The sequence below is a fragment of the Nelumbo nucifera genome, chromosome 4 (assembly GCF_055504915.1).
Source record: "Nelumbo nucifera cultivar China Antique chromosome 4, China Antique-T2T, whole genome shotgun sequence".
NCBI classification, from domain to species: domain Eukaryota; kingdom Viridiplantae; phylum Streptophyta; class Magnoliopsida; order Proteales; family Nelumbonaceae; genus Nelumbo; species Nelumbo nucifera.
The window spans coordinates 77,837,026-77,849,727 of record NC_142652.1 but is presented as its reverse complement, the minus strand read 5'-3'; the positions used below and the strand labels follow the sequence as shown (position 1 = coordinate 77,849,727).

At 49.4% G+C, this 12,702-nt stretch overlaps 1 protein-coding gene across 1 annotated transcript in view; it reads right to left on the bottom strand.

The window, feature by feature from the left end:
• Positions 1 to 121: 121 nt before the first annotated feature.
• The window catches only part of LOC104605090 (protein FAR1-RELATED SEQUENCE 5-like), a 68,115-nt gene continuing 55,534 nt past the window's right edge, over positions 122 to 12,702 (bottom strand). Inside the window, exon 5 of the transcript XR_016085266.1 lies at positions 122 to 12,653. The gene's annotated coding sequence lies outside the window, so the exon portion shown is untranslated. The remainder of the gene's footprint in view (positions 12,654 to 12,702) is intronic.

Here is a 12,702-nt window from a genome sequence, read left to right as displayed (position 1 = left end):
CTTTTTCAAAAGATACGATACGATACGATATGTCCCGTATCGTATCGATACTTTGAACCATGCTCTACTCCACTACATTAGAACTTTTTTTTTTAAATAAACAATTCATTAAAAGAACAAAAAGAAAATTACTCATAAAAAAAAACAAACAGGAGAACAACAAAAAATCTCCCCTGAGAGATTAACCACGACGATAGGGTGGAGATTTAGGATCAAATAAAATAGTTCTTGTTGCCGCATGGATTAGTCGGGGGCAACGAGGTAAATTCACTCTCCAAGTTCCGAGGATAGGCTGAAGACTTAGAGGCCTCGAAAGAGGTGAGACGAGGCCGAAGACCTTAGGCCGAGGCAAGGTATTCCTTTCGAGGACCGTAGAAGCCAAGGACTGTGAGTCGCCACTCCGGTGGCGAGGTTCTTGGAGATCCGAGGTACTATAAAACAAGAAGTGTCAGAGGCCTCAAGTGGAGACCCAAAGCGGAAGCTTCGACGCTCAAGTCAATACGAGGTGTAAAGTAGGAGGGGGTGCAGACGAGGTCTTGGTGACAGTCCTCGGATACACCGGGTCTCCAAGAGTAAATGCTAAGGAAACAAGGTAGGTGCAGAAAGTAAATGAGGGAGCTATGTCAGAATCCCAAGTTCTGATTCCCCATTAAGGGGGAGTTACCTCTTATTTATACTTGAGCGGACTGGAGGTAGGTGAAGATGAATGCACTAGATGAGGGTCGTACGAGGTTAGGCGGCAGACCCTAGTGGGTACATCTGACCATCCTACGGTTGGCTCCATACGAAGGCAGTAGGGCTTCCCCCCTGATATGCCTGACGCTGTCAAATGTTAGTGGGCTGGGCCTAGCTAACCCACATCATTTGCCCCCCACTCTCGAGGTCGAGGTGAGGCCTTGGCTTTGGCTGGTAATGAGGGTAATAGTTGAGGTAAGGCTTCGGCTTCGGTCTTTGGGAGTAGGTGTCACTATGCCTTCGGATTCGTCAACCAAGGTGTGTCTTGCAGTGGTGTCGTTTTCACTGTGTAGTCCTTCGATTCGGAAGCGCGTGTGGTGTGGATGCCTCGATTTGGTGGAGGTGTCCCATATCACGCACGGTCAGGTCCCATTAAGGGGCTACCGTGCGGGGGATGGTTCCAGTAGGCGTGCGTTTGTCGGGTTGAGCGGTCCGCCCAGTGGTTCACAATGGACGGGCCCTACAGTTCGCTCGGTGGGCTGCCATGGCCAGCCTTGCGGTCCACCCGACGTCATTTCGTCTTCTGAGGGCATTCACTAGAAGGTGCGGTAGAACTGGTTTGCAGAAGTGGAGGGCTCCTGTGACCATCGGATCTGTGTTGATTTGAACCGTTGCTTGGGTGTCGTTTCTCCTTTCAAGGACAAGCGTCGGGTGGCGCATTGTAGTTGGATGGTGGAAGTGGAGATGTCTTAGCCGTCGGATTCAGAGAGATCCAGGCGATCCATTTTCCTTTAAATAGGGACCCTGGTGGTGACTTTCCCCTTCATTTGAATTTAGACGCCCTTGCTATCGAGTGAACTCAGCTCCCCAACTCTCAATCCTCTAGGACTTTCCCAGTTCCTCCACTCTTCAGGACATTTCGTCTTCACTTAGGTAATCGACTATGTCGTTTTTAGCCTCCGGCCTTGAATGCCATGAATCCCCGAACATCTCGGAAGGGAGCTCCCCTACAACCCCTTCCCCTCTGTCTTCTCTAGGTTCCTTAGCCATAGCCTCCCTTTGGCAGGAGGTGGCCGTACTGAGGGAAAGGTTAGCCTCGGGGGGTGCTGAGGATAGCCACCGGGGGAATAATTCTCCCCATGAAAGCGCCACATCGGCGTCGGCGAGGGAGCCCGAAGGGTCTCCTCTCTCCGAGGAGGATGTCGTGGAAGTCGTCGCCGGATTGGTGAGAGGGAGTGCTGCCCGAAGGGTGGCTGACGCTAGTGTTCCACATTCGGACTTTGACAGCTCCTTGGACGTGGGCCAGGTCAAATCCCTGGCGAGGAGTTTCCACATACCCCAGTCTTATGACCTGAGGGTCCCCAATGTGGGTAGTTGGCCATGGACCCTTGAGGAGGGGGAAATCTGTGTCTACCAGCATTTTTTCGAGTCTAGCCTTAGGTTTCCCCTCCCTTCTTTAATCTCCAAGTTGCTGGAGTGGTACGGTATCACTATCAGCCAACTCGTACCCAACGCCCTTAGGACCATCGTAGCGATAGTGTGGGCTCGGCTCAGGGGTGTGGAGTTGACGTTGAAGATGTTCCGTGTCATGCTCGTTCCGAGGAAGCAGTTCCGAGGCCAACATGTATTACTTCCACCCTCGGAGGGGGAAGCCTGTGCATAACCCCTCGTCCGTCCACGAGTGGAAGGACAAATTCTTCTACGTCTCCTGCCCCGAGGGATGGTGGTTCAGGTCTGATTGGGGGGAGGCCTGCGTCATCGTCGAGAGATGTCCCCCACCACTCCGAGACAAAGAGGCTGCAGTTGTAGCTCACCTGCTTGTGATGAGGACATTCCAGGCAAAGCCGTTGGTGGAGGAGGTCCCCCTAGTCTTCACTGGGATTAGCCCAGCCCCCCTCAGTAGGAGAGGTTTTGTGGTTACTTAGTACGTCTTCCACGTTTTTCGCTTTAATGTACTAACTGTTTTCTTTTGCTGTTTTGTAGAAGTGCCCATGGACGCCAAGCAACGTTTGCTGGAGAAGGCCCGGGTGAAGCAGGTCAGGAAGAAAGCCGGGGGACAAACGCCAAAGCGGCCCGGCGATGAAGTTGCCCCTACCTCGGCGAAGGGGGGAAATCTGCAAGTCCCCACTAAGGGGAAGCAGCCAGTGGTGGCACCCCAGGAAGTCACTAGTGGGGTGAAGAGGCCTTCGGAAGGGGCCAAAAAGCTGATAGAGGCACTGAAGAAGCCAGCCACCGGGACCAAGGCGCCGAAGAAGCCCACAAACGGGCCCGAGGCGAGTAAGAAGAGGCCCACAGTAGATACGCCGAGAAAGGAGCTGCCGTGGAAGGTGGCCAATACAGAGAGACAAGTTGAGGAGGTGGTGCAGAGGTCCACGCTCGAGGAGCGCCCAACCGGGCCTTCATCAGCCCCTCCATTAGTATAGGGGCTCCCCGAGAGAGTCGAGGGGGCCGAAAAGATCTTCCGCCCGCATTGGCAGCTCCGAGAGGGGGACTCCATTTAGGATGAGGGGGTCAGCTAGGAGCTGGTGAGCGGGGCCATCCTGTCGGGGGCTTGTACCACTTGGCTAAGGTAAGATGCTTTTCGGCTTTGTGTTTCCTTCTCTCCCGACCCTTTCATTTGCTAACTGGTTTTGTTGCAAGTCTGTCTGCATTTTGTCGGTTTGGGGGACCGAATGAGGCTGGCCATGTCTCGTATTGACAAGGCGGAGAAAGAAAATAATTCTGTCGAGGAGAAGCTCCAGAAGGAACGGGAGAAGTTCTAGAAGGTAGTTGTCGCCGCCGAGGACAAATACTAGAAGTTCCAAAAGGCGTTCTTGGACAAGCAATCAGTTTGGGAGCGCCTCGAGATTCAACTGAAGGAGGCGTGGCAAGGACTCTCCAAGGAGCAGATGGAGTAGGTCTGACTGGAGAGAATTGTCATTGAAGTGGAGAGACGGGCAGCCAAGGCCGAGAAGAAGGCTGCCGAGGCAAAGGAGGCTGCTGAATCCATGGCCTCGGCAGAGCAATCAAAGAAAGCAGCGTCCGAGCGGTGGAGGTGTACAAGAAGTGCAACACTGTACCTTGCAGCCGAGGGAGCGGTCCTCTCTTGTCGAGCAGTGTTTGATCATTATGGGCTGAGAGGTTAAGTGTAAGACCATTGAGGGTAATACCTGATGGGCTAATCTTGCATCTGCTCACAGTCCTTGGGTTTTTATAAGGTGGTTTGACCCAAGGACCATTTAGTGTAAATGTTGGGCCCAATAAGAGCCCATGGTGATGGACTCAGGGGTTCACTGTTTCCTACAGTGAATTCGGCCATGCCTTGTAATAGAGGCTAGGCTGAACCCATGTGGTTGATGTGTAGATCAATGTTTGGGTCCCACGCCACATAAGGATATCCAACTAGGCAACAAATAGGAGGGTAAGTGAGCAAATTGACTTAATGGGCCTAAAGCCTAACTCGAACTGGCTTAATAAGATTAATTAAAGAGGGGCGGTTCTGGGATTTAGATCAACAGATAGGATAAAGGATTGTCCCTATCCACCCAGAGAGTCCAGATCCAAATAGAGATTTGGATTAGGAAACTCCTAATCAGATTAGGAGGGCTGATCTTTATCTGCAGATAAGATAAGGGATTATCCTTATCTCTTAAAAAGAGTCCAGATCCAAATACAAGATTTGGATTAGGAAACTCCTAATGGGATTAGGAGATGCTCCCTTTAAAGGCTTTAAATAGAGCAGCAAGGGGCGAACCAAAGACACATAGAAAAGAAGAGAGATCTTCTGGTTCGCAGATCACAAGAAAGAAATCTTGCAGTTCGACTACTTCAGATTTCTACCCTTTCCTGCTCTTGTCGCATCTGCTAGTTCAATCTCCACCTATAGGAGCGATCAAGAAGAGTTCTTGATATTATCTTTTGGGAGAAAAGATAATCAGAAGCTGTGCTCACCTGCCCTCCGTCGAGTTCTTGCTGAAGAATTCGGTTCTTGCTGAAGAACCATCCTGTTGATTCTGCTCCACCCTACGCTGTGTCATCTTCAGTGGGAACAGTCTTTGGTATTCTCCTTGGGCGTGAACACTTTCGTTGGGGGTTACTACTAGTCCGTATTAGGTATATCCCTCTCCTACCTTTTGGTTTTAGATCTAGTTCGGTTTGGGTTCAAGATTGATCATTGAAAATGTAATTTTCTAAAATAGGAAATGTGATTCCCACATGGGAGAGAGAAATTTTTAAAATTTCGCCCAACCTACCTACAAGGTTCGGCTATCCATATGAGGGATCTCTCATCCCTTCAGGAGGCACACCATTCCTAGAATTTGGCGTCATCGAACTGCTTCTTGTTGTCGATGACTAGAATGTGGGGGAGGGCGAAGCGATAGATGATGTTTTTCTAGAAGAAGTTTTGTATTGCCCAAGCCGTGATAGTGGCTAAGGGCTCGGCTTTGGCCCACTTCGTGAAGTAGTCCACAGCGACAACGAGGTACTTCTTGCCCCCCATCGCTTGTGGGAAAGGGCTAAGGAGGTCCATTCCCCATTTAGCGAAGGGTTAAGGGCTGCTAAGGGCTGAGAGAGTTATCGCAGGCTGATGGCATATGTTGGCGTGCCTTTGGCATTGATCACATCTTCGCACAAGTTCGGCTTCGTCTTTGTGAAGTGTTGGCCAAAAATATCACTGCCTCAATGTCTTTTGGGCGAGGGCCCTACCGCTGAGGTGGTTTCCGCAGATGCCTTCATGAATTTCCCTGAGCATGTACCCACCCTCCTCGGGGCGAAGGAATCGGAGGTAGGGCAGGGTGAAGGACCTTCTATACAGCTTTCCTTCGAGCAACGTATAGTGGGCTGCTTGACGTCGGAGTCGTCTAGCCTCGTTCCTGTCATCGGGCAACCGATATGTAAGGAGGAAGTTGATGATAGGGTCCATTCATGATGTCTCAGCCCCTATTGGTAGTACTTGAGTTTTTTCAATGGTCGACTGAGATAGGTTCTCTACACAAACGGTACAGTTGAGGACCGTGCCCGAGGTGCTTGCCAACTTGGACAGGGCATCAGCCCTCGCATTTTTCGTTCGTGGGACTTGCTACATGGTAAAGTGCTGGAAGTGGCGGGCTAGTTCTTGGACTTTGGCGAGGTACTTAGACATGTTTTGTTCTCTGGTTTCGTACTCATCGTTCACCTGGTTGACCACCAGTTGGGAGTCGTTGAAGGCTTCGATGTATGACGAGCCGAGGTCCTTGGCCAGTTGTAGTCTAGCGAGGAGGGCCTCGTACTCGACTTTGTTGTTGGATGCCGGAAAGTCGAATCTCAATGTATATTCGATGGTTGAGTTATCCGGGGTGAGAAGGATAAGGCCAGCGCCTCTTCCTTTGGTATTGGATGACCCGTCCACAAAAAACTTCCAAGCAGGAGGGGCATCTCCGGCAGAGTGCTCATTTCTTTATTTGTCTTTCGAGGCCCGAGGGAGAGCTCGATTGAAGGTGCACTCTATCATGAAATCTGTGAGGGCTTGTGCTTTGATGGCGGGCCTCGATTGGTATCGTATGTCAAATTCAAAAAGTTCTATGGCTCATTTGATTAGGTGCCCTGAGGTCTCGGGCCTGGCGAGGACAGCTCTGAGGGGCTGGTTTGTAAACACCATAATGGAGTGAGCTTGGAAGTAAGGCTTAAGATTTCGGGCTAAAACCATGAGAGAAAAGGCCAACTTCTCTGCTTCGGGATATCTGGTTTCGGCGTCGCACAATACTTTGCTGACATAGTGATCGATGCATGGCCCATGCAGGTGTGTGACGTGGCGTAGGGAGAAGAGCAGCAAATTTACTCCATTTTCTCTTCATTTTCTTGTTAGTTTATTTCTGTTCTATTTTCTTGTAACCTATACGTAGGAATAGGTCAATAAAGCCAAGGTGTTGCCCTTAGGAAGTAGTCAATTTGGTTAAGTAGTTATTACTTAAGAATATGTCAAGTTGTTAGTGGTTAAGTAGTTATGTTCCTATGGCTTAGGGATATGCTAACTACTAGAGAAGATAATCCCTTAATCAGTGGCTATGTTAGTGGTAGGAAGTTAGAAGTTTTTGTATTTAAACACCATCCCACCACATGGATGGGGCAGTTGAAAGTTAATTAACTCTTGTGGTCTTATTCTCACCCTAAGCAGAATACTCTATTTCTCTCTAGCTTTGATCGGGACCTATCATTGGTATCAGAGCTAGGCACCATGGCAACTAACAAGGAAAGAATTGAGAGCTTAGAGCTGGACTTGGAGGACTCCAAGACAACTTTAGTCGTATGGAGGTGGGCGCAGCTGAAAAGTTTCATCAGTTGGAAGATGCCATCAACAAATTATCGAAAGCCCTACTCTCCAACCAAGCTGCATCGACCAACAACAGATTCGAGCTTAAGGCAAACTCTCCTAGGGGACGTTCTCGCAACGTGAGAGAAGAATCTTGAGACAACTCCGAAGTGGGACGACAACTGTTCTCTTCCAAATTAGCCAAGTTGGAGTTTCCTCGGTTTGTCGGAGATGACCCGATCGAATGGTTCACAAGAGTGAACCAATTTTTTGAATATCAAGGCACCCTTGAATCTCACAAGGTGTCCTTGGCCTCTTTCCATTTGGAAGGAGAGGCTAACCAATGGTGGCAATGGTTACGCAGATCCTATAAGGAAGAAGGCAAGGAGGTGACATGGGAGATGTTTCAGGAGGAACTTTGGGCAAGATTTGGTCCTACCGATTGTGAGGATTTTGACGAAGCATTGTCAAAAATCCAACAGGTAGGCTCCTTACGTGACTATCAAAAAGAGTTCGAGCGGCTAGGCAACTGGGTACAAGGTTGGACGCAAAAAGCCTTAGTCGGGATGTTCATGAGAGGCCTCAAACTAGACATAGTTGATGGCATCCGAATGTTCAAACCAAGGTCGCTGAAAGAAGCTATCAGCCTTGCACGGATGCGAGACGAGCAACTAAACCGTCAAGAGAAGGCTACATGTCCATTCAATAGGACCACTATCGACTCTTCTCCAATGAAACTGAAGTTTGCTTCACCAATGAAACGACTCACTTGGATGGAGATGCAAAGGAGGCGTGCTCAAGGCCTTTGTTTTAATTGCAATGAGAAATTTGTACCGGGGCACAAATGCAAAGGACCGCAGTTGCTGTTGCTTGAAGGAAATTATGACGAAAGCGAGACAGATGACGAAGAGGGAGCTCAAACCAACCTTCGACAAGCTATGGAACAGATACATCAAATTGGACCTTGAGGACAAGGTCCCTCTGAAAGACGAGGGCAATGATAGACGCATGGCCCATGCAGGTGTGTGACGTGGCGTAGGGAGAAGAGCAGCAAATTTCCTCCCATTTCTCTTCATTTTCTTGTTAGTTTATTTCTATTCTATTTCCTTGTAACTTATACGTAGGAATAGGTCAATAAAGCCAATGTGTTGGCCTTAGGAAGTAGTCAATTTGGTTAAGTAGTTATTACTTAAGAATATGTCAAGTTGTTAGTGGTTAAGTAGTTATGTTCCTATGGCTTAGGGATAGGCTAACTACTAGAGAAGCTAATCCCTTAATCAGTAGCTATGTTAGTGGTAGGAAGTTAGAAGTTTTTGTATTTAAACACCACCCCACCACATGGATGGGGCAGTTGAAAGTTAATAAACTCTTGTGGTCTTATTCTCACCCTAAGTAGAATACTCTATCTCTCTCTAGCTTTGACTGGGACCTATCATATAGTATACCGGTTTCTGTGCTCTGTCATATCTAATCAGGACTAAGCTGACCGTTTCGTCCCTGGCTGACAGGTAAAGGTATAGAGTTTCTCTGGTACCGGGCAGGCCAAGAGGGGAGGGGAGGCGAGGCGAGATACTCCTTGAGTTCATCGAAAGCTCACTAACATTCCCTGATCCATTGGAAGTCCTTTAGTTTCTTGATGACTCAGAAGAAGGGAAGACAACGGTTAGCTAATTTTGATATAAAGCGGTTGAGCGTTTCCACATGGCCGGTGAGCTTCTGGGTTTCCTTCACTGACCAAGGAGGTACCATGTCCAGTATGGCCTGTATTTTCTCAGGGTTGGCCTCGATACCGCGTTGAGTGATGATGAAGCCTAAAAACTTGCCCAAAGTGACGCCGAAATCACACTTGTTGGGGTTCAACTTCATATTAAACCTTCGCAAAGTGTCGAAGGCCTCGGCCAGGTCTGAGGTGTGGGCCTCGGCTTTCAGGCTCTTCACCACCATATCATCTACATAGGCCTGAACATTCCTCCCCATCTGATCCTTAAACACTTTGTTCACAAGGCATTGGTAGGTAGCTCCTGCATTTTAAGTCCAAAGGGCATCACCTTGTAAGTGCCATGTTTGGTGATGAATGAGGTATTCTCTTCATCTTCGAGGTGCATCTTTATCTAGTTGTATCCGGAGAAGGCATCCATAAATCTAAGCAGTCCATATCTTGCAGTGGCATCGACAATGTGGTCTATCCTTGGTAAGGGAAAACTTTCATTGAGACAGACTCGGTTAAGGTCTATGAAGTCAATACAGATTCGCCATTTCCCATTAGCTTTCTTAACCAAAACCACATTTGACAGATAGGATAGTATACCTCTCGGATGAATCCGGCATTGAGTAGCTTGCCAACCTCATCTCCTATGGCCTTCCATCGCTCCATTGCAAAGTTCCTCTTATTCTGTCGATTTGGCCAAGAGCTCGGGTCCACGCTCAGCCTGTGAGAAATGATTGAAGGGTCAATTCCAAGCATGTCACTGGAGGACCAAGCGAAGAAGTCGGCATTAGTTTTGAGGAAACTTACCAGCTCGGATAGGCTTTGTGGGGGAAGGTTGGACTTGACACGGACAGTCTTCTCGGGCTCGTCCTCGTCTAGGGGAACTGAGACGAGGTCCTTTGTCGGCTGGCTTTGGTTCGTTGGTTCTTTCCTGAGGTCAAGGCCCTCCAATGGCAAGGCTTCTTTGTTCTTGCCTTTCAGCGCCACCATATAGCATTGGCAGGCAACATACTGATCCCCCCGAACGACTCCGATGCCGTGCTCGTTTAGGAATTTGAGGGCAAGGTGGTAGGAAGACATGGCGGTTCACAGTGCATGAAGTGCCGGCCTCCCCATGATTGCATTGTAGGGGAGCCGATCCTCATGACAAGGAACTTCATCATCCTCGTCACCTATTGAGGCTTGGTTCCTATCGTGACTGGTAGGGTGATCTTTCCTTCTAGTTTAACAATATTGCCAGAAAAGCCGACAAGCGGGACATTGACAGGTTGAAGGTGCCCTGGCTCTATTTTCATCTTTTCAAAAGCTTCATAGAAGAGGATGTTTGTCGAGGAGCCACTATCGACGATAATCCTCTTAACTAGGAAGTTTTCCACTACGGCCAAAATTACCAACACATCATCATAGGGGACCATGATCCCATCCCATTTAGGTCCTCGTTCGTGAAAGAGAGGTCATCGTGCTGCTTTGGCCTCTTGGGGGCTGGCCCTCGGATGCTCAACTGCCTGGCGTAGCCCTTGCGGGCCGAGGACGAGGCTCCCCCTGAGGCCGAGCCCCTGACGATGACGTCGATGACTCCAATGACCTATTGGTGTTGCTATTGCTGCTGGGAGGACGAAGCGCCGACTTCGCCTCCAACATACTGCTTCAGGTGTCCATGATGGATGAGGGACTTTATCTCGTTCTTTAACTCGTAGCAGTCCTCGGTATCGTGGCCCACACCGCGATGAAACTTGTAGTACTTTTTAGGGTTCCCGCTCTTGGGGTTTCTCTTCATCTTTTCTGGCCACTTTACAAACTTCTCCTCGCTTCATTAGTTCTTGGGGTCGAGGTCAGGGACCTTGACCCCATGGTATCAATGCACAACGCCATCAGCAGACTCTGAGCTGGCTCCGCCCTTAAGTGTTCAGTCGCTAAGACCCCATCGAAGACAAAGCTAGAATTCCTGAAAAAGGCCCAAAAGTGCATTAAGGCTGAGGAGGCTTCTGCTGGGGACCACTAGGACAAGGAAACCGAATGCAACGGCGGGCCCTCCGAAAAGAAAAGGAAGAACAAAGATCGACGCGCTGATGACAGCAAAGATAACAAGAAGTCGTCGGCTTGAGCCACAACCTATAGCTAATATATGCCACTCAACTCCTCCCGGACCCAAACCTTGATGGACATGAATGAGACGACACTCTTCTGGCATCGCCTGTTTCTAATGAAGTGGGCGAGAAACATATTGGCAAACTGCTCCCAAGAACTAATTGACCTCGGGGGGAGGTTGGAGAACCAGCGGCGCGTTGCCCCCTTTAAGGTGGCCTTGAAAGTGCATCACATCAAGGCGTCGGAATACCCATAAAGTATCATGAGCACTCGGAAACTCTTTAGGTGGTCGTCCAGGTCTAAGAAATCGTGCATCTCCAAAGTAGGAGCCTTGAAGTGTGGGGAGAGAGGTTCCGAAATGATTTCCGGGGTGAATGCGTCCGTGTGGCCAGTGGAGTTGTTGTGACTGGTTGAGGTGTCGGCTTGTCTCTCTTTAACTTGGCGGAGCTCGTCCTTGACGGCCCCGATCTTGGCTCGCAACTCAGCAATCCCTGGGTCAGCGGGGGCGTGGGCCCTGCTTTTGTCTTCATGGACTTGGTGGGCATCAGCTCGGACTCCCAAGTACTCCAAGACAGGTGGAGTGGTGTGGCGTCGGCTCTCGCCTTGGGAGCAAACTTCGAGACGACTGAGATGCCTGTCATCATCCCTAAGGACCTCCCTTCGATGACAGTGGTGTTGCTCCAAAGGATGGTGATTGTCTTCGGATTGAGCGGGCACATTTTCCCTTCGGTTAGGACAGATGTTCCTTCGTGGTGAATTGGGGGGATTGTTGTTGCCTGACTCCGATGGCTCAACCAGCGAGTTGTTGCCCCTAGCCGAGGGCTGGTGGCTTGACATGCTCGTGTCAACCCTGATCCTCTGACACCCCAGTGGGGCGGTCGCCTCGAGAGGGACCCCCTGCTCAGGGGCAGACTTCTTCCATACGTTGAGTAAGGTGGTCCAAACGATCGAGGACAGCCTGAAACTGTTTATAGGTGACCAGGTTCTATTTATTCCTGGTTCTCCGCACCATGGCTTTCGAGCTTAGGAGGGCTTGGAGTCAAAGTATGTTCTTTATCTTAAAAAGGGGGTCATCTTAGCAACGTTTCCCACAGACGACGCCAATTATTGCCACACGGATTTGCCGGGGGCAACGAGGTAAATTCACTCTCCAAATTCCGAGGATAGGCCAAAGACTTCGAGGCCTCGGAAGAGGTTAGCCGAGGCGAGGTATTCCTTCCGATGACCGTAGAAGCCGAGGGCTATAAGTCGTCACTCCGGTGGCAAGGTTCTTGGAGATCCAAGGTACTGCAAAACAGGAAGTGTCGAAGGCCTCAGGTCAAAACCCAAAGCAGAGGTTCCGACGCTCAAGTCAATACGAGGTGTAAAGTAGGAGGGGGTGCAGACAAGGTTCTTAGTGACAGTCCTCGGATACACGGGTCTCCAAGAATAAATGCTAAGGAATGAAGGTAGGTGCGAAAAGTAAATGAGGGAGATATGTTAGAATCCCAAGTTCTGGTCCCCCATTAAGGGGGAGTCACCTCTTATTTATACTCGAACGGGCTGGAAGTAGGTGAAGATGAACGCACCAGATGAGGGCCATATGAGGTTAGGTGGCAGGCCCTAGCGGGTACGTTTGACCGTCTTGCGGTTGGCTCCGTACGAAGGCAGGACTTCCCCCCTACTGTGGCTGACACTATCAGACGTTAGTGGGCTGGGCCTGGCTAATCCACATCAGTTCCTATTCGCCATATTGGCGACATGGTAAGTTATATACTTCTCTTTTCTATTTACATACAGGACAAAACAACTAATACTAAAGGAACGCAAATATTGAATTTCTTTGATCAGGATCTGTTCCATTCCATTTCCATCTTGCTGGAGAGTGGAGTCTCCTCTCCGGCCTTTCAATCTTTGCTAATAACTGTTGAGCATCTGTGTATATGAAGAAGACAATGAGACGAATATAATTGAAGAAAAATAA